The sequence below is a fragment of the Benincasa hispida genome, chromosome 8 (genome assembly GCF_009727055.1).
Source record: "Benincasa hispida cultivar B227 chromosome 8, ASM972705v1, whole genome shotgun sequence".
Taxonomy (NCBI): Eukaryota; Viridiplantae; Streptophyta; class Magnoliopsida; order Cucurbitales; family Cucurbitaceae; genus Benincasa; species Benincasa hispida.
This window is the reverse complement of record NC_052356.1, coordinates 17723094-17742355: the sequence shown is the minus strand read 5'-3', so window position 1 is coordinate 17742355 and position 19262 is coordinate 17723094. Positions and strand designations below refer to the sequence as shown.

At 35.7% G+C, this 19262-nt stretch overlaps 1 long non-coding RNA gene across 2 annotated transcripts; it reads left to right on the top strand.

Annotated features, from left to right (window-relative positions):
• The first annotated feature begins 16621 nt into the window (after positions 1–16621).
• On the top strand, positions 16622–18931 carry LOC120083662. 2 transcript variants are annotated; one of them, XR_005483491.1, is made up of 4 exons: positions 16622–16881; positions 16960–17396; positions 18063–18153; positions 18508–18931. It is a non-coding gene; the product is annotated as an uncharacterized LOC120083662 (long non-coding RNA). The 2 variants fall into 2 exon arrangements; XR_005483490.1 differs by having other exon boundaries at positions 16622–17396.
• Positions 18932–19262: the final 331 nt, after the last annotated feature.

Below are 19262 nucleotides of genomic sequence, written 5' to 3'. Positions count from 1 at the left end.
CGTTTTGCCTATTTTATCAACAGTAGTTTGATATCTTATACCATTTTATGAAAAATGTTATGGAGTTGAATCTCAATGAAGGTGGAGTGAATTTGTAAGAAATGTATGCATTATTTGTTAGAAAAAGAGATTTTTAATTAATCAATTTGAGTAGGTTAGCTTCAACCTAAATTAATCACGTGTAGCTGTTACACTTGCACTCGACAATATAATGGCTTCAAAGTCTTTAGATTACGGACATGGCTAGCCAAAGGAGACACCGTATGCCTAACCCAGCTCGAAGCCATGACATCCAAAAACCCATCTAATAGGAAGATCAGTGGACGTCTCGATACTCCCGCATCCGTATCAAATCCTAATGGACTATGGTCATAGGTATCCCTTGCATGAAAGAATAAAGGTTGTCAAAACCATCAATCATCAAACACAATTTATAATTAACTGATTAAGAACTACTAAAATTTCGTAAAATTAGTAGATCCGGTCGAACCATAAGGGCACATATGATTTCTATAAGCTAAATTTGTCCAAGGAAAATAGTTAAAATGGCAGTTTTGACAGGTAAAAAGAAATGCAAGTAAGATGGTTGATGAAATAGTATAAAGGGATAAGAGTCGAGCTTACTAGATTAATTCAGAGATGGTTGGGCTACTTAATGGATTTTGTTCATTGATTAATCACAAAATTATGACATCTTAGTTTAAGGTCTCATCTGATTAGTTGGACATGATAGTGTTCCATGCTAGATGAAATCTCCTAATTCAATTAATTAAACATATATAATCTCTAAACTAACTACCAAGTTGAGCACGATAGCATTCCATTCTTGCCGATTGGCCGCATTAAGTTTGGGAACAATTAAGATCCACCAATCAAATTGGCTAGATTCAACTTAGCATTTTTCTAAACTTAAGGTCGTTTATGTATTAATGTAAAAGACATAGGGAAGATGTCTTGAATCAACACAAACACAATCGAACTTATTTGCTAATCAAACTAAGCATGAAATCATTATAATTACGAATAATCAAAGCATACACATAACATACACACACAATCCATGTTATAAACGACTAATTTGACACATTAATTGAGCATACATTGCACAAATTCAAGCAGAGTATGAAACAATACAACTAAGAAACACATATGCACATTGTTCAAAATCTCACAAAACCCATAATTTAAAGCCCAACAAACCTCTAAATCAGTGTTTCAGGTACAATCGAGCATCGAATCTCGATCAGGATGCCAAAATCATTACCAAACTAAATAAAACCCAGTTTAGGCCAAAGTTGATTGAAGTCGAATCTAGAAGTCCCTAAAATTTTCACGCTATAGCTTTTCTGTCGGGATTTGTGTTCTAAAGCATCGTAATTACTCAATTATTTAATTTAATGATTTTATGTGCAATATTATATTATCCATAACAAATAAAAATGCAAGGTTATTAAATGTAATTTTGAATAATATATGGTTGGCAAACGGATGGTCATGTTCAAGAAATAACTGAAAGGGTCTATACTATATGTATTATGTTGGGTGCTTTATCTTGGTAACTGTGGATAGGACACACTTTATAATTGTTACAAAAAAATTGATCCAAATCGTTCCTATGAGTACATGAGAGTGATGGTATCCTAAACAAAGAGTTTGTATAAGATTGGATCGAGAATTACTTAATCTTGCTTTATAAATCCTGTAATTGAAGAAATTAATATTTCACAGGATATCATATGCGATACAATCTGAATCCTAAGAAAGTTATGAACTCTTGCTTGTGATGACTCAACCTTTTATTTGCATCAGCAAGAATGACCCAAGTAGTTGATCCAACAAGTCTATCATTTTGGGGGCTTGATCTAACAAAGAGGTGAGAACATAATTTCACAAGATGAAATTCACTCATTCCCACATAGGAAGTAGATGAGTAGTTCTCTGATGTGTTGATTTCAGGACTTGAATAATGGGCCTTACCATTTAACTGGCTCGAGAGGGATGGTGTTTATGATTGGATCATAAACATATTGTTCATTAGAGGATTAGTGGTACTTAATGTGCAAGATGTAACTAGGGAGATAAAATGGACATTTGACCTAGTTGTAATCACGAACAACTTATGATTGTCGACTTGCTTGACTGATTATATTTATGGACACAACTTGTCCCACACAGCACAAGAGTCCAATTATAGGTCACTTAATGTTCATGAATGAAAATGGAATAATTAAAGAGTTTAGTTAATTAATTTTGAATCATTGAAGCTTATAATTTGTAGGTCCATAAAATCTCATTGCTAGTTCATACGAACAACTTGAGAAAATATTTTAATTGAAAAAAATTTGAAGTGTTCAAATTGATTTTAATTTATTTGATATAGAATAAGGAAAAACATATTTATTGTATTTAATATATTAAATATCAAATAAAATTATTAACGTATTAAGATACATTATTATATAAATAAGAAAATATATATTAGGATAATTTGATAATTGAATAAGATTCAATTACACAAAAAAATATTATTATTTTAATATTAGATGCTGAAATTATACAAAATTTATCCTAGGTCATAAATATGACCTTAGGGTGTTTTTCCTGGGATTAGAATTTCTAAATGAGGAAGCGAGATCCCTTGTCAACTGTGATTTGTTTGCCAGACTAAGAGGTTCGTGAAAACCTCCACAAACAATCGTCATCGTTGTTGTTCTTTTAATGGTTTTTTCACTTTTTACAATAGCTCTATCCACACACATGGATATCTGGTGCCAAATCGTCTCCCGTTTCCTTAGTTCTTTGATAATCGAGTTGACTATCTTTGTGGTATAAAATTTCGCTATCTTTGATAGCACCTGAAATATCCAATCTTAGTACCTCTATTCTCACTTGTTTATGATAATTAATGTGCTTTAATATTTTGTAGAATCTCAAGCAATTGGTGCATTCTGGAGCATTACGACGTCTGAAGTTAATTTGGAGTAATTAGAAACTAAATAGAGCGAACAGGTTTAAAATATGGAGAAATGACAAAAATACTCATCGAGGCCTTATGTCGCAACAACACACATGAGCGAATTCCATAGGCTGCAAAAGAAAGTAGCGCCAGTGCCACGACGGTTTGGAGTTTGAAGGACAGCATGCGCGTGCACAAAGATCCCTCAACATTGCAACACTGCTCCGTGGTGCAACAAAGAACCTAGAGCGCCGCGACACTGTTCCTCAGCACCCTGACTTGCCACAATTTTTATATAAATCTCCTTATGTTTTAGAGTTTTGGGGAGAGCGACTTGGGAGTTGATTTTCGGAGCACTAGGCTTGGTTTTGGCCATTTTTGGCCAAAACCCATGAGATTTCTTTCCATTTTGTATTGTAGTGAAGATCATAACATTGGGGTTCAAGTTTTGATGAACGACTAAAGGCCCAAACATCGATTTTCAAGTTTGTTGGGCAATTTTCTATGGATTTATTAAGATTTTAATGCATGTTATTGTGGTTTTTTGTTTTATTCTTGTTTCTCTTATTTGCTTTAATTCATATGCAATTTTTGTTCGATTGATGTGATAGATTAGTCATCTTTAGCATAGATTCTATATGTAAGCTTTATATGCTAGAGGCTCTTAACAAAAGCATGCTTAATTTGGAGTATCAAATAGGTTTTAGTTATAGTTATTGCTTGACTCTAGCGTTTCTAGAGTCATCAGTAACAAGGGATAACAAAACCTAAAGAATGAAAATAAATTAGGTTAAATTTGACCATTTTAATCTAATTTTCTAATCAATCAATGAGCTTAATGTGATTAACTAAGTGAATAGGCTTGCGTGACATTATTTAGTTAATTTAGGAACCGACACCTACTTTGGTTTTGAAAAGAGTGTCTATTTAGCTTTTTTAGATAGTCGACTAGGCTTGATAATCAGTTAACCCATTAACTCAAGTTGCATGATAAATCAATGAATTAATCCATAGATAGCCCAACAATCTCTTAGTCGATGAAGGTAATCTTGTATGTCGCTTTTTCTCTCTCAATCTATCTTATTTTCCTGTACTCTAAATACATGCATTTAGTTTTCCTTTCAAACCAAATAAAATCCCCATGCTTTTACTGCTTTCTAACGACTAATTTAGCTTAGAGGAGTTTTATCTTAGGCTGCCTAGTGGTTCGATCCTGACATACTAAGGATACGTTGATGTTCTTGATCGGAGATTATAGAATTGATTGAATCAACACCCTTTCCTTGGGCTATCAATCTTATGCCCATGCTCTTTTTTTGTAATCAATTCTATTAGTGAGGCTGCTATTAAAGAGAAGAGCTCCATCTTTTTAAGCTAGTCTTATTGATCTAATTAGGGCTTGTTACGATCAAACTCATTTGGCTGAGATCTAGTCTAGTGTGGTAGGGTCAATCTATCATTCTTTTTGGATTCAACTTAGACTTTTTCGCTTTAGTCATTTATTCTCCTCTTTGCATGGAATTTTCCTAGGTTAGGTAGGTAGAATATCCTTTACAAATAAAGTTTTCTGATTCCACAAGTAAAGTTGTCACACCCCCTCCCGTGCTTACTTCTTTCACTAGAAGGAGGCGTGAAGACAATAGGTACCACTCTTTTATGATACTACTATTTGTCTTGACCTGTTTGGCTTAACCACTATGGAAACTAGTAAACAACTTAACTTGGAAATTAATTATTTTATTACAACAACTCAAAATTTATACAACTTATATGTTCATAAAAATTGTTTGCAACCTCCAACCTAACTTCAAACTACTCGAACTCTCAGAAACTGAACTTATAAAAAGAATACTAATCCTATGGTGTGGCATACCTCGTCCCTGTGTGGTACCCAAAACTCAACTCTTTCCACTACCTGGGGGAGAAAACAAAACATTTGGAAAATATGAACAAGGAAGCCTGATGTTGGTGTTTTAATACGACAATAGGTTTTTCTTTTGAAAACCATTTATAAAACCATTTTCAAGGTAAACCAACAAAAGAATACTAAAATATCCAAATAAATTCCTCAATACAAGCATCAACCGATAAAACTTATCGAAACAGTAGAATGACATGATCATAAATTTCCTTAAACGTATCTGATAACGGGCAGAAATGCACGTTATTACAATGCAAAGGTCATAAAAAAAGGTCTAAAAAATGCAAGGATAAAAATCATTTGAAAACACCCCCGTGAAAAGTTTTTTCTTTATGAAATAAATCATGCGATGCCCTGGAATCTTGTAAAGTCTTTTTGAAGGTTAAACTTGCAGTCCCTAAATTTTAGAAATATTTTAAGAAGAAATCTGGATAAGAATTAAGGAGATTTTGGTGTATAGGATTTTAATAAGACATCCTTGAGGAATCTCGAAAAGAGAAGGCGGTTGACTTTCTAAAGGAAATCTTTAGCTTATGCTTGAGGACAAGCATTGTTTAAATTTGGGGATGTAATAACGGGCAAAAATGTACGTTATTACAACGCAAAGTTATAAAACAATGCAGTATTGTGATGATAAAAATACACAATATTGCGTATAAAAGTATTAAGTTCACAATATTGTGGTCGCATGTGTCAATCACATTAAAAACAACTAACTTATGTATTTTTGTGCAAAAAATGCGTTGACGTAAGGTGGAAAATGCGATCCAAAGAAATCAACGGCCGAGTGCATTAAGAGATTGTGTTAACGCAAGGCTATGCGATCATTTGCGCTCGCGAATATCTGCTCAAGAAGGTTGCCGCATAGAGCCGGCCCATCATGGTGGGCGCATCTGGGTGAAAAGCGTAATAAATCACGATGGGACAGAAAGCTGATGACGGTCGATTTCGAATTAAGTTGACAAGCTGTTAACGATCTACTGTAGCAAGTACACTCAACTTTTCGGTGACAAATATTCGGCGCATCAGACAGAGAATTAATACCATCCCATCAGTGCAATCATAAGAGAGAAGAAGCCTTTCACCCCGAAGATCTATAAATACTGAAGGTCACCTTCAACTAAGGAGTTCGGCCAGTTTTTAGAGTTCGTTCAGTTAGATAATTTTATCTTTAGATAGAAGTAGCCTTGTCCATAGTTTTCTTTTACTTTAAAGGCAGAGCGAGAGAAGGGAAGAAACGCCAGAAGATTGCCCTGGTCAGCTCGAGAGAGAACCCGGGAGGTGTGGAAAAATAGAGAGAGGGCCAACTCTTGCGAGAGCTGTTGGATTTTATGTTCTAAAACTCGTAGTTTGTAAATTAATAAACATATTCTGTTTTGTTTTTCGATAAAGTTGTTATTGAAATTGTAATCTTGAATCCAATAAACTAAGGTCTTGAAGCTATTTAATGTAGTTTGAACTTTATGTAGTGACATAAATGTGGATCAAGTTCAAATATATAGCCAAAATGGTCTATAGTATATGAATAAGGTTGGGCGCCTTATTCTGGGGACACTATGAATGCGGCCCACTTTGTAGTTAGTACAAACGATGTGATCCTAAATCGTTCATATAGAGATATGTGAGTGAAGGCATCCTATACAGTGAGTTTGCATAAGACTGAACCATGAAATAGTCACTTTTTACGTTCTAAATGCCGTTTTACGTATAAAACTGATTATTTCGTTAATTGATGACCTAGATAACTTAATCTTAATCCTGAGCTAACTATGAACTCCTGTTCACTCGGAATTATCCTTAGATCTGCATAGGTGAGGGCAGCTCATTATCGTTGGCCCAATAAGCCTCCCATTTCAGGGGTAAGATCAGGTGGATAGCTGGGTACATAGGGTACAAGACGGAATTCACTCTTACTCGTTATAGGGATAGTAGATAGGTTGTTCCCTTTAGTACTGAATCCAGGTCTTGAACAAGAGGCCTCACCCTCTCCTTGGCCCGAGAGGGATTCGGTTTATAGGTTGGACCTTAAACCAATTGTTCGTTAGCGAGGATCAGTAGAACTTAAGGAAAAGATGTAGTCTTGGGGGTAAAACAGTTTTTATGACCCAGCTGAGATTACGAACAACCTGTGAAGGATTAGCTTACTAATCATGGTTATATCAAATGGACACAAATATATCTATAGTGAAGGTAGTGCAACTACGGGACTATAGTGGAATGACCCGTTAGTTAACGAATGTTGATTAGCTCCGTCTAAAAGAGTTTTAGCCAGCTAATCTCGGATTGTTGAAGCCCATGATCTATAGGTCCATTAGGTTCCCCTACTAGCTCATATGGAATAAACTTAGAACAGTATGATAGAATAATTCGAATTGTTCGAATTAGGTGGAAAGAGAAACCGACAAGTATATGTGATATAGTGGTCGGGTTTTCAGTTTAGAGATACAGCTTTAATATTTAAATGTGATTTAAATATCAAGAATATGAATACGTTCATATTCTAAAGCTCGGAAATAATGAAATGGTCAAAGATGTAAAAAGTCAGAGTTGACTTTTTACATTGTAAAGTCAAACTTTGACCGACCTTATATTCAAATGTGATTTGAATTTCGAGAAAACGAATGCGGATTCATGCTCGGGAGGTCAAAATTAGTCAACACGAAAAAATCATAAAAAGTCAAAATGTTGACTTTTTGGTCAAAGTTTGACTTTGACAAAATGACTATTTTGCCCTTTGACTAAAGTTAGTGGGAAAATCCAAACTGTTGTTGGATAATTCCACTAACAAAATAGTGGGCTAGATGTTGGCTTATAGTGGAGACATTAAGCCCACTTAGATAGTGGATTCTAGGTGTTGTGTTTTTATGGATTTGTTTCATGCAAATGTTGCATGGTTTTTTCTATAAAATGGGCTTTTGAATTTGGATTAAAAACTTTTGCCTTTTTTTGCCAAAATAGTTTTCAAAATTTGGGCTGGAAAAAAACTCTTTTCTTTGAGTGAAGTTCAAAAAAGAAAACCCAAACCAAAAGAAAATCCATTTCTTTTTCCATCTCTTTCTCTCTCTCGATTTTCTTCATCCATCGAGTCCCACATTCTGGTTCTGAGTCCAGAGGATAGTAGGTCAACTCTAGTAATGGTGCGGAAGAGTTCGGATCGAGATTCAGTGAGGAAAAGCGTTTTTCGGGAGCTTTAAAGGTTGTATGCTATCCATTTTATTTTACTGTTTTTTCCTTCAATTGCACGCTAATTTCCTTTTAATTAAAAGTAATTAGAGTGTAATTAGGTCCTTTTTCTGCTGCATATGTCTCGTGTTCCATCAAAAGCAAGAATATCTTTTGAGCAGAGTAGAGAAGAACAGTGTAAAAGCCTTGGGGCTCAAGAAATTGCTACCAGGCTCTTTATTCTTACTTCGCATTATCATTCTGTACTTCGATTTTATATATATAGAATGAAACTTGCACTTCTACATCTGTTCACTCTCTGTAAAATACGCATGAGTAGCTAACTTTATCGAATGGATTGAGAAGCACTTAGCTAACATGACCTAGGATCTTCATCGCATGCGATCATCTTGTCTTATGTTGTGCCCATCACCCTTTTAGAGTTACTCGAGATAGAGTCTAAAGAAAGAACCTAAGACTTGAGAGAGCTAGGTTAGAATCTAGACTCGAGAGAGCAAGATTAGATCTGCATAAGCAAGAGATAGAGACTTAGAGATAAGCTTTGTTTGTTAACATGCATCACATGCACCCTAGAGATAGGTTATGGTATTATGCGGTCGCCTTGTATGTGTGTGTGTCCATTGTCATCGCATAGACATGAATAGAGGCTTATGTGTAGGTCCTATAGACATGATCGCATATATTGCATGCGTTCTAAAACTAGAAGCCGTAGCATTTGCGTCGAGAGATGATTTGCTATTGTATATGTGTAGCATGATCGCATAACATGAACGCAATCCTAGGAAGTGTTAGCTGAACCCCTTCTCAACCCGTTCCCCCGCATATTCATCGCATCTTTCGTATTATTAACTCTTTTCTTAACTCCCCCACATACATTTTATACTGTACACAAAAAATCAACCACTCTTTGATTTATTGGTACCGCAAACTGATCTAAAAATTATTGACGCATATTGTTTTCCTTAGCCTCTGAGTTCGACCTTGGGCTTACTAGGAAACTCAGTAGGATTTATACTTGGGTTGTGCTGAGAAAACTTATTTGCACAACACATTTTCCATCACCGCAACCCCTACCATTATTTCCAACCCCTACCATTATTTCATCGCATAAAATAACGCATCAAGTTTTTGGCGCCGTTGCCGGAGACTTCGGCAATACAGTGTGCTAACGGTAATTTTGTGATCTTCTTTGCAGATTTCAATCTCTGACGAATTACAACCCAAAGATTGAAAGAACGTTCTGATGCAGATTGAGAACCAACCGCCAACAACAAAACAAAAATCCAATAATGGTAGAGTAACCAGGAAATAGAGCACCAAATGAAAATAACGTCATGACGAATCCCATCCTATTTACGAACCGCAATAGGCCCATTCGGGACTATGTCGCCCAACCACGATTTCTCCCTAGGAATCCTGAGGCCTGCTCTTGACGGATCGAGATTCGAAATGAACCAGTGATGCTGCAGATGATCCAAATTACCGGACAGCTTGGTGGAAGGCATGGCGAGGACCTGCACGCCCACCTCCGGAGTTTCATAGAGATCTGCAACACTTTTGTGTTCCCTAATATCTCCATCGAGGAAGTTCGACTAACTTGTTCCCGTTTTTGTTGTGTGATCAGGCACGAAAATGGGCATACTCTCTCGAACCGGGGGAGATTACCTCATGGGAACAAGTAGTAGAGAAGTTTATAAAGAAATACTTCCCTCCAATGGAGAATCCTGGATATCTTCATCTCCTCGAGTATAAAAAATCCAGGATTTTGTATGTCTTCTCTTTGTACTTGAATATAGGGAATCCTTATTTCAAGGTACATAGTTTGAAATCTATTTTTACAACTTAGTGGTTTGAAATCCATTTCTATCAAAACCACCATAAATATGAGTTTCTAAACCAATTTTACCAATCCAAAGCGTTATTTCCAAAGAACTCATGTGGAAATAGTAGATTAAATTTCGATGTAAAACATACTTTCTTGCATCCAAAGATAATACTATCATACATAGTATATTAACCAAAATATTTGAAAATAAATCACTCACAGTTCAATGACAAAGATTCCACTTTCCCCAAGCCTTCCCAACTTCTTAGTCTCTTCTTGGATCTGCAATTTTCCTCAATTTCTAACTCTTTTAATTTATCTAAATTTAGCTTAGAATCCAAAATTAGGGCTAAAAATAACCTTAGAATACCTTCTTGGCCATAAATGTAGCTTAACAACTTCAATGGATCCAAAACCAAACTTTTGTCAACCAAAAACAACAGTGGGCACAAGGATAGTCCTCCCCGGACCTGTTAGACGCATAACCCTTCCTGTTGGATGCATAGATGGTCTCCTCAGCTCATACTCAGCTTGTTGGACACCTCCCTTTCTTTAGTTGGACGTATAGCTTGTCGACGAACAATGACGGTGACGGTCGATGTTGAATTGAATTTGTCGAATGCGGCATACGTAATGCCACCGCAAAGGATGGATGATTGATGTGTTATGATGATGATATGCATTTCTAAATCACGCTTCTCGATAATAAATGCGATACTATGCTTTAAGAAAGTATGCGATGCTGCTTAGATGTGTTCGTAGTATTCGTTCATGAAGTATGTGCGTGTCATAAGTTTTCTTGTGCTGGAACCATGTATAATTCCATCGCAAGTTTCTTAGAGTGATCTGAGATCGAAAATGGGGATTGTGATGCTAGATATGATATTAGTGTGATACATGCGACCAAAAAATAATAATGAATTGTGTAAAAAGTAAAATATGACGACAAACTAAAATGTGGTGACAAACAAATAAATAAACAAATAAATGAATAACTGAGAAGTTGTGCAAGTGTATGATGGGATGCGATGGCAAGTCTTGTGAAATGTGTCAGAAAGAGAACGGGTTGGGGGAAAGGACATCGCAAGTTTGTCAATCCTGTTGAGGACGCAACTAAGATTCCGCTTTCCCTTGGCTTACACCTCTTAGTGATCGGCCGCGTTCCCATATCTCTATGGTGAATCAGGGATGAACGTTGTGAACGCAAGGTTGTTTCCATCTTTGGAAATACTTCTTGCTTTAGTTAACGCATTCTATCAACCTTCTTTCGAGAGATGGATTAACATCTTCACTTCTGCTCTCATAGGTGAAGATGTCGTTGAGCATGCGTTAGCTAAACTTTGCTGATTTCTTCAACAAGGGTTAACTTACTCGCTTAATCCTTCCCCCTTACCCTAAGGGATTAGTTACACATGGTGAAAGAAATGGAAGATGAATTTATGGTGGTGAACAGAGAGATGAAGATGAATATGATAATGATATTAAAAGATAACGATAAAGCGTTTGTTACTGATGGATGAATGAAAGATTAGAAATGAATCACAACTGATGAACAAAAAGTGAGAATAAAAAAGGACAACATGTCAATGTCTTGACATGGATCCTGAACGGAGTTGATTAGCTTGCTGGCGTGTAGGAGGAGTGAAGTGGAAAACTTCCTTCTTAGGATAGTTCCCCAGGCGGAAATGATCTTTGCACAAAGCTTCTCTTCGGGATTGTGAATGAATTTCTGGCTCCTGAGACTTCCCTTTCGGACTTGTCTCGTCTCTCTCCCGGATTTTCTCTAAATGTCTCTTTAGACCAGCCTCTCTCAGATTCTCTATCAATGTCTCTTCAGACCAGCCTCTCTCGGATTCTCTATCAATGTTTCTTCAGACCAACCTTTCTCTCTTTGGAATTGATGTAGCTATTTATAGACCTTAGCACCTCCTTCGTCAGTGGTACCGCTATGAAAAGTTACTTTTTCTGCCAAGGCTTGGTGGAAACGTCCGCTCTGCTCCACATTCAATTTATTAGGCCGTACAACAGAAAGCTATACAATTTCAGAATTTTTCACGAATGCGTCGCTCTTTTCATCTATAATCGGTCGTCGCATGCGATGCAAATGCATTGTTCTTTTCAAGCCGCTATCGATTGTCGCATGCGTTGCTCTTTTTGTCCTTTAGCGATCGTTGCATGTGGTGATACTTGTTTCCTGCAAAACAAAGACTTGTACATCCCTTTTTGCCATCGCAATGGGGTTAGTGGGTGTGCTTTCGACATTTTACAACTTTTGCGTTTCTAAGTCAATTTCTATATGTTTGACGCAACTTTTTCATTCTTTTTGCCGCATATTCTAAATAAGATGGTATAAATAACTTGTATTTCTACAAGTTATCAGTCGACCTCCTCTTTCTTACCTCAACCTCCTAATTCCTTCCTCTCACACCTTCCCCTTGGATTTGCTTTTGAAAAATTTCAAAGTGAATGAGTGAAATGGGCTCCTCCTCTTGGTATTTATAGACTTTCTAAATCATACATGTCATTTTCACCTCATTCCTTTGATTGACAGCTCCTACTTCAATTTTGTCTAAGTGTCAATTCCTAAAGTATTCTCATATCAGAGTTAGCCACATCTTCCTCCCTTCTTTGGTCTTTGTCTCCCTCTCAACACGTGGTTTCTCCTTTGTTTATTTTTCCAAAGCGTTCGAGCATACTTCCACTCCTTATAATTCAAGCATAGCCTTCTTATGCATATATTATAGTCCTTATGTCACATCCATTCCCAGATCACCCTCCTAACCTAGAAAAAGATGTAAAAATAGCAAATATCAACCCTCTTATGACATTTACTACCTACCTATAACTTGTTCATCTTCTCAACCTGATAAGCAATATTAACAGATACATGCAACCCTCATATCTTAGCCTTCAAGGTAAACAAAAGAAAACTTTATACATCCAATGCTTGGATCCAAAATACATAAATATTTATAGATATATATACAACCCTATGCTTATGTTAACCCCCTTTCAAGCCACTACAACCCCCATGGCTCTCCTTAAGTATGCCAACAAAATCTATATTCATACTATGTGGAGTTGTCAATCTTCAGCAGGGCATGACAACACAGTAGTTTCCTGGAACTCAATTGCTACCTAGGGAAAAAAACCATAAAACAAAGAGAACACGAGTTAAAGCCCAGTGAGTGGTACCTCTATACGAACATAGGGTTTTGCTTTGAAAAACATTTATAAACTTAACAAAAATGGTATCTTGCAGAAGAACCTCGTAAAGTAATCAATTATATTTTCAAACATAATATACATGGATTAAAAACAGTTGTAACAATTATTAGTCATGAAAATGTGGCATGATCACGAATTTCAAGTATTTCAATTATAAAATACTAATAACATAAAGAAAGTGTTTTAAGAAGATGCTCAACCTTGGCTAGTGCAAATAACATACTACGTCGAAATAGCCTTGGCCAAAGTTGAGAAACTGTCAATCATCGATATCAACACCTTAATTGATGAAGAGTAATCTTTAACATTTAGTGTTAACACTTTGAAAATTCTCATATGTGCATGCAGAAAATGTCCCCAAATGTCTAGGCACTCCAATACATGACCCAAAACTTATATGTGTGCTAAGATGGGTCCCAAAGACCTATATTAGGCTAAGAATGTTGGATTCCATATACCTTACCATACCTTTGGTTCTAGAGATCATCTATTTGCCTGTAGGTTTTCGTGTACCTTACCATACCTTCGGTACTGGTGATCCTTTAATATATGATGGTTGCTACGGAACTCATTCATGCAACAGGGTAATCACCTCAAGTTTACAATCTAGTAGTTAAAGACGTCCTTTTTCATAATTCATCAGAACTTTCATAAGAAATTATTGTAGCTTAAAGATATTTAGAATTATGATAACAAAACCCAGTTAGCAAATCATAGTTTTAACATAAACAATTACAACAAAACATTTCGAATTTGAGAAGTAGGCAAAACAGTGGAGAAAACACGTTTTTCAAACATAATAATCTTATGGATCAGATCATGCCAGTAGTTTCCATAAATCATACGATGCTATAATATCATAGGTAGTTTTATACTGAAAAACTTGAAAATAACCACTCACTAATTTAGGTTGGCTCCTCTGATTTACAAGTTACCCCAAACTTAGACAAATCCTAAAACAAATTATAAACTCTTGATGACTTTTTATTCATTAGTCAATTCAAATGACTCCAATAACTCCATAATTCCAACAAAAGTCACCTTATATTCCAGTAATCCCCTTAATCTTTACCATGTTAACTACTAGATTTCCCTAAACTCCTCATTGGTCCCACTTCTTCTCATAATTCCTGATTACCTTCTAAATTCTGCTTAGATTCTATACTTTGTCATTTCACAGCTTAAAAATCTATGAAGACTTGACTAAACTCAAAATGACTCATTAAAACTCCAAATGACCTAGACCAAACCTTGTTGTAGGATGACGGGCAGTTAGTCACACAAATGAGTAGGTCATGGGCGCCAGGATACACACAAGCTGGGTAGGTGGGTGGCAGACCACGCAAAGGGTGCGCGTTAAGTGGTCTTGCTAGCAGTATACTTACAGGGGCGATGCATTGATAGCATGCGGCTGGGCGTCGAACGCTTGAGAGACTAGGTGTTGGATGTTGCAAGCGTATGCTGGTCGTTGTGTGCCTATGTGCCAAGTGCTGGTGTGAAGGTGTGTGGGGATAGATGGACAGGCGTTGACGGGTGCTGATACACGCATAGTGTGTGCTATTGGTGCGCGTTGCGTTGAATGCCACACTGACAACCTAACCTCAATGCCTAGCTTCTTCAATATGCAGTCGACAGTTCCTTCTTCAACACCTAATTCCAGATTGCACTTTCAGTACTCAAATTATCATTTTCAGCTAATTTTAAATCAAAATCTTTCTATAAACCTCTTAAACACCCTCTGAACTAACTTACCTCTAAAATCGAGCTTCTAATTCCTTCTCAATAGCTTAAAATTCAACAAAGTTTCCTCCTTGCTTGGATTTTCTTAAAACCCAGAATAAGCTCGAGTTTCCTTCAAATTTCAGTAGTTTTTTTATTGAATTTCACCATGGTAGTCATCGGTCACTTTCTTCACAGATTCGTCAGTTTTTCTACAAAACTATTTTCTTGAATTGTTTGAGCAAACCGAGTTTCTCTTCTTCCTCCCTATTTATACCATCGATTGCATGCCTTCTATGCATCAGATTAGGAAAACGCATGCTATCAATTGTTGTCTTAAGACTAATATTAGGCCACCTAATCCAATAACTAAAAAGTAATTATTTTTCTAAGGCTTATCTAATAAAACATAATTGAGATGTCCGTCTCATCAAACACCCTTATCGGTCACATACTCCTTTCTTCAACGCATGGCACAAATGCATGGCTCCTTCAACACATCCCTCAATGCTTGGCTTGGCCAACCTCTCAACGCCATGCCCCTTGTCCTATGCCTTCGCATGGCCCCTCCTTATGTACCAACACATAGGTTGTCTTCTTTTCTAACATTTAGCCAAAATCTTTTATGCTAATTTCTTATGAGGTACATCTTCCAACATTTGACTCTTCCTACCTATAACTCTTCTCCACACAACTCCCTCTTGTCTTCATTTTCCAAGCTCAACGCCTAATCTTTCCTTCCCAATTCACTCTTTAAGTTTAAGTTTTCTAAGTGTTTAAGTCTTTCATCTCACAAAGAGCAATACAAGCAAACTTTACTTAGGAAATGGAAGAGAAAGTTCTAGGGCTTACACTTTATGTATCCAAGATGTACTAAGGCCAATTTCTGGAGGTCATGAATCCAAGATGGCCTTCCCTTTCTTGTCTAATGTTGATGTCTAATGCACCATTCTCAAAGTATGTGCCCAAACTCCTATATTCTCCAATTATGCATCCAAGTGCTCTCATACATCTCAAAGTATGCGTCCAATTGCTTCTTTTGAGATTATTTGGTGCAACTGTAAACTAGATTTTGAATTCCTTAATGTCTATGTTTGAGAATTTACAATGTTACTTATTATCTTAAAAGCATGTTAAGTAAGGTAATTTGTTAAGGTGTTTCAATAAAAAAAGAGTATGTGAATATGCAATTAAGGGGAATTAATTGAGTATGGAACTCAAGGGGGAAACGAAATTAGTGAATAATGGGAGATTTCTTAAAATACAATTAAAAGGAAATTTTCTAGGTGATAAAAGAAAAGAGATGAAACTTGGTTAAATAATTGGAAGAGTGGAGTGATTAAGGAAGAATTAAATGTGGCATTGGGAGAAAAGTATTTAATATTTATTTAGATATAAATTAAAGGAAAATTCTTATAAATAAAAAAATCCCAAAAATATTTACTTATAGCAAAATGTTCCAAAAGTCTTTTGTACTTTTGAGACTTTTTTCTATAAAGTGTAAATATTTTTAAATATTTTTTTATATTTAAAATGGTCCTAAATTAAAAGGAATTAATTGTTTAAGTATTAACAAAAGGGGAAAGGGAATCAATAGGAAAAATTTCCTGTAACCGAGAGCAGCGTAAAGAATTGATTAAATTTCATGTTTTAAATTTGGTACAATATTAAAAGAATTGAGAGGAAATTATGCAAGTTTTTAAAAGAGAAAAAAAGGGAGGAAATTAGCAAAATTTAGTGGGGTAATCATTTAAAGTAGCTGTGACAAAATTTTAAAGGAGAAGAAAAAAGTGCTCACAGGACATATAAAGTAGCAGATTGTGAAGGTCGGTGTTCAGAAATTCATCGTGCAATTTTTGAATTTCTATCATAACCCATAGGAAATTGAGTGGAGAAGACGACCAAGGCTATCAGAGTGAATCTCAACCGGAAAGATGGTGAAAAACGGAAAAGACTTGAGGTTGGTCTGAATTCGGACAGTTTCGAGCAAGTTGTGGTATTTTGATGACTTCGAGCTCTAGGAAAGGAATTAGAAGCTAAAATTTTGGGGTTAGTAAGATAAGAGGTTTATTAACAGTTTTCATGAAGTATGTTTGTGCTAACTATGGATGGTTGACGAATTTATAGGCAAACAAAAGCTACACGAAAATTCAGTTGAAGCAGAGCAGGGATATTTTTGGGATCTGATTTTGAAGTATTTAAGGAAGTTTAAAGCTTCAAATTCTCAAGTTAGTTAGTTAAGTGGTTTTTTATTGAGTTTAATGCAAGAAATTTGAAGGAATTTGGTTTAGGAATTGGTGAATTAAAGGCTGAAAGTTGTAAATGTTGCTGTCATGTAGAGGGTGTGTACCCATGGAGAATTTGAAGAATTTCTCTCAAACTAGTTGAGAAATTGGAATGTTTTCTTCAAAAAGTTGAAGAGGATCGAGTATGGAAGAACTTTGAAGGCTGCTTAAGGAGAATGAATTTGGAAAGACCATCAATTTTGAAAAAAATAATGGATTGCGCAAAATTTTGCAGAAACAGGGTAATTGGGATTCAATCGAAATTTCAAGGTTTCCAAGGTAATTCGTGAACTCTAACCTATAGGGTAATTTAATTTTGAGGTAGTTAATGAGTTATGAAGAAGAAATTTGAGTGACTTTTGGGTTGGATTGGATGAAATTGAAGCTTAAAATCTTGAAAGTAGCTATCGAAAAACAGAGTAACTTACAGAAAATTAGTGATCTGAAGGAAGAAGATGATGTCTGTCATCTTTTGCCCATCTGCCTATTTTTTGAGATTTAAGGTTGTTTAAGTAATTTGGGGCTATTTGGTTAAGACTTTTTTGGAACTATAAGATACTTGAACTCGAAAAATGGTTTTTACAATAGATTTGGAAGATTTAAGGTTGTTTTTCTTGGACTTGTTTGAATAGTTTAAAGGCTAAGGATGCTTACAAAGTGTTATGAGTTGTTATTAAAAGGCTAAGGATGCTTAAACCCTAAAACTTGTTATGAGTTGATGGGGTTAAGGGAATTATAGTAAAATGATTAGTTAAAATATTTTGGAGTATAATGTTTTCAGTATGTGGTATTTGATGCAAGCCTTCCTATTGATTGTGTATTTTATTGATGATATTCATTCAAAATGATGTGTTTATGATGAATTCTATTACAAAGTGTTATTAAAAGCATGATTTTAGTACCCTAGTTATGAAACTCGATACTGAAAGTTGTGAAGGTATCCAGGTCCTTGCTACCAAAGGAGAAGAAGGCATATAGGGTTGTTCTCTACCCTAATGCTGAAGGAGATAAAAGTAACCAGGGAAGATCTCTACGTGTATGTATGATTATTATCAATGCTATTGGTGATGTAGAATTCCACTTTAGCTAAGGTTTCAATTTGGAAGTGTGGGCAAGAGGAGCCCCACCCAACTAAGGTTAAAAAGGGTACAAGGATTTTAATATGTTTGTTCGAAGTGTTTTTAGGGTTTTCAAAGCTATTATAATATGTTTGATATTTTTATTATCCATGAGCTTAGTGAAAAGCATATTTAAACCCTAAAACTATATAAATGTTTTTAGATGCTATTCATTTTATGTATCTTGTAGTATATATGTGTATAAATGTTTACCTCAAATAGTCACTTATTAGGCATCCAAACTTACTTTTTAAAATATTTTTCCTTCCCAGATAGCGATCGAAGTCTCAGAGCCTAGCTTACAGTTGTCATCTGCCACAAAACAGTAGAGCTTGATAGACTCTGAAGTTATTTAGGTCTCAGACATGCGATAATAAATTTTGATATACATGATGCACACTCTGATTGTGAATATATGTAAATAAGTTGGTGATGTTTAGGCCTACTTTGGAGTGAGAATTTTATGTGGTTGCTTTATAGGGATAAGTTAATTGTTGAAACACATATGTTGTATACTTGTTCATTAGGTGTTCCAAAAGTGAGGAGATAGGTTTACAAGATGTGTTGGGCAATAGGTATCATAAGAGGCTTTGCATCTGCTGTCTTCACACCGCTTTCTAGATTAAAAAGGTAGCCTGAGAGGGGGGTGTGACAGCAACTCTCCTCAAGGTAGATGTTCTATACTTGTGAACTTCTCATGTGCCAAAAACAACCTTATTTTTCTAAGGTAGATGTTCCAAGTGTGAACTTCTCTTGAGATTTCTTGGTGCAACTCTCTAAAAACAACCTTCTATGCGTTCAAGGTTGGTACTTCTCAATCTTCTAAGTATTTCCAAATTTTGATGAGTTAAACCTACTCTTGTCCTGTTCAACACCTAGCCAAATTTTTATCCTTGACTAACCATGTGAAGGAGTAAAGAACATGCAAGTGAAAGTAATTTGGATCTACAACACTTTAATTACATCAATTTTATGGATCGGGCATGGTTGTTCAAAACTGCAAAAACAGAATTTGAAGAACGAACCT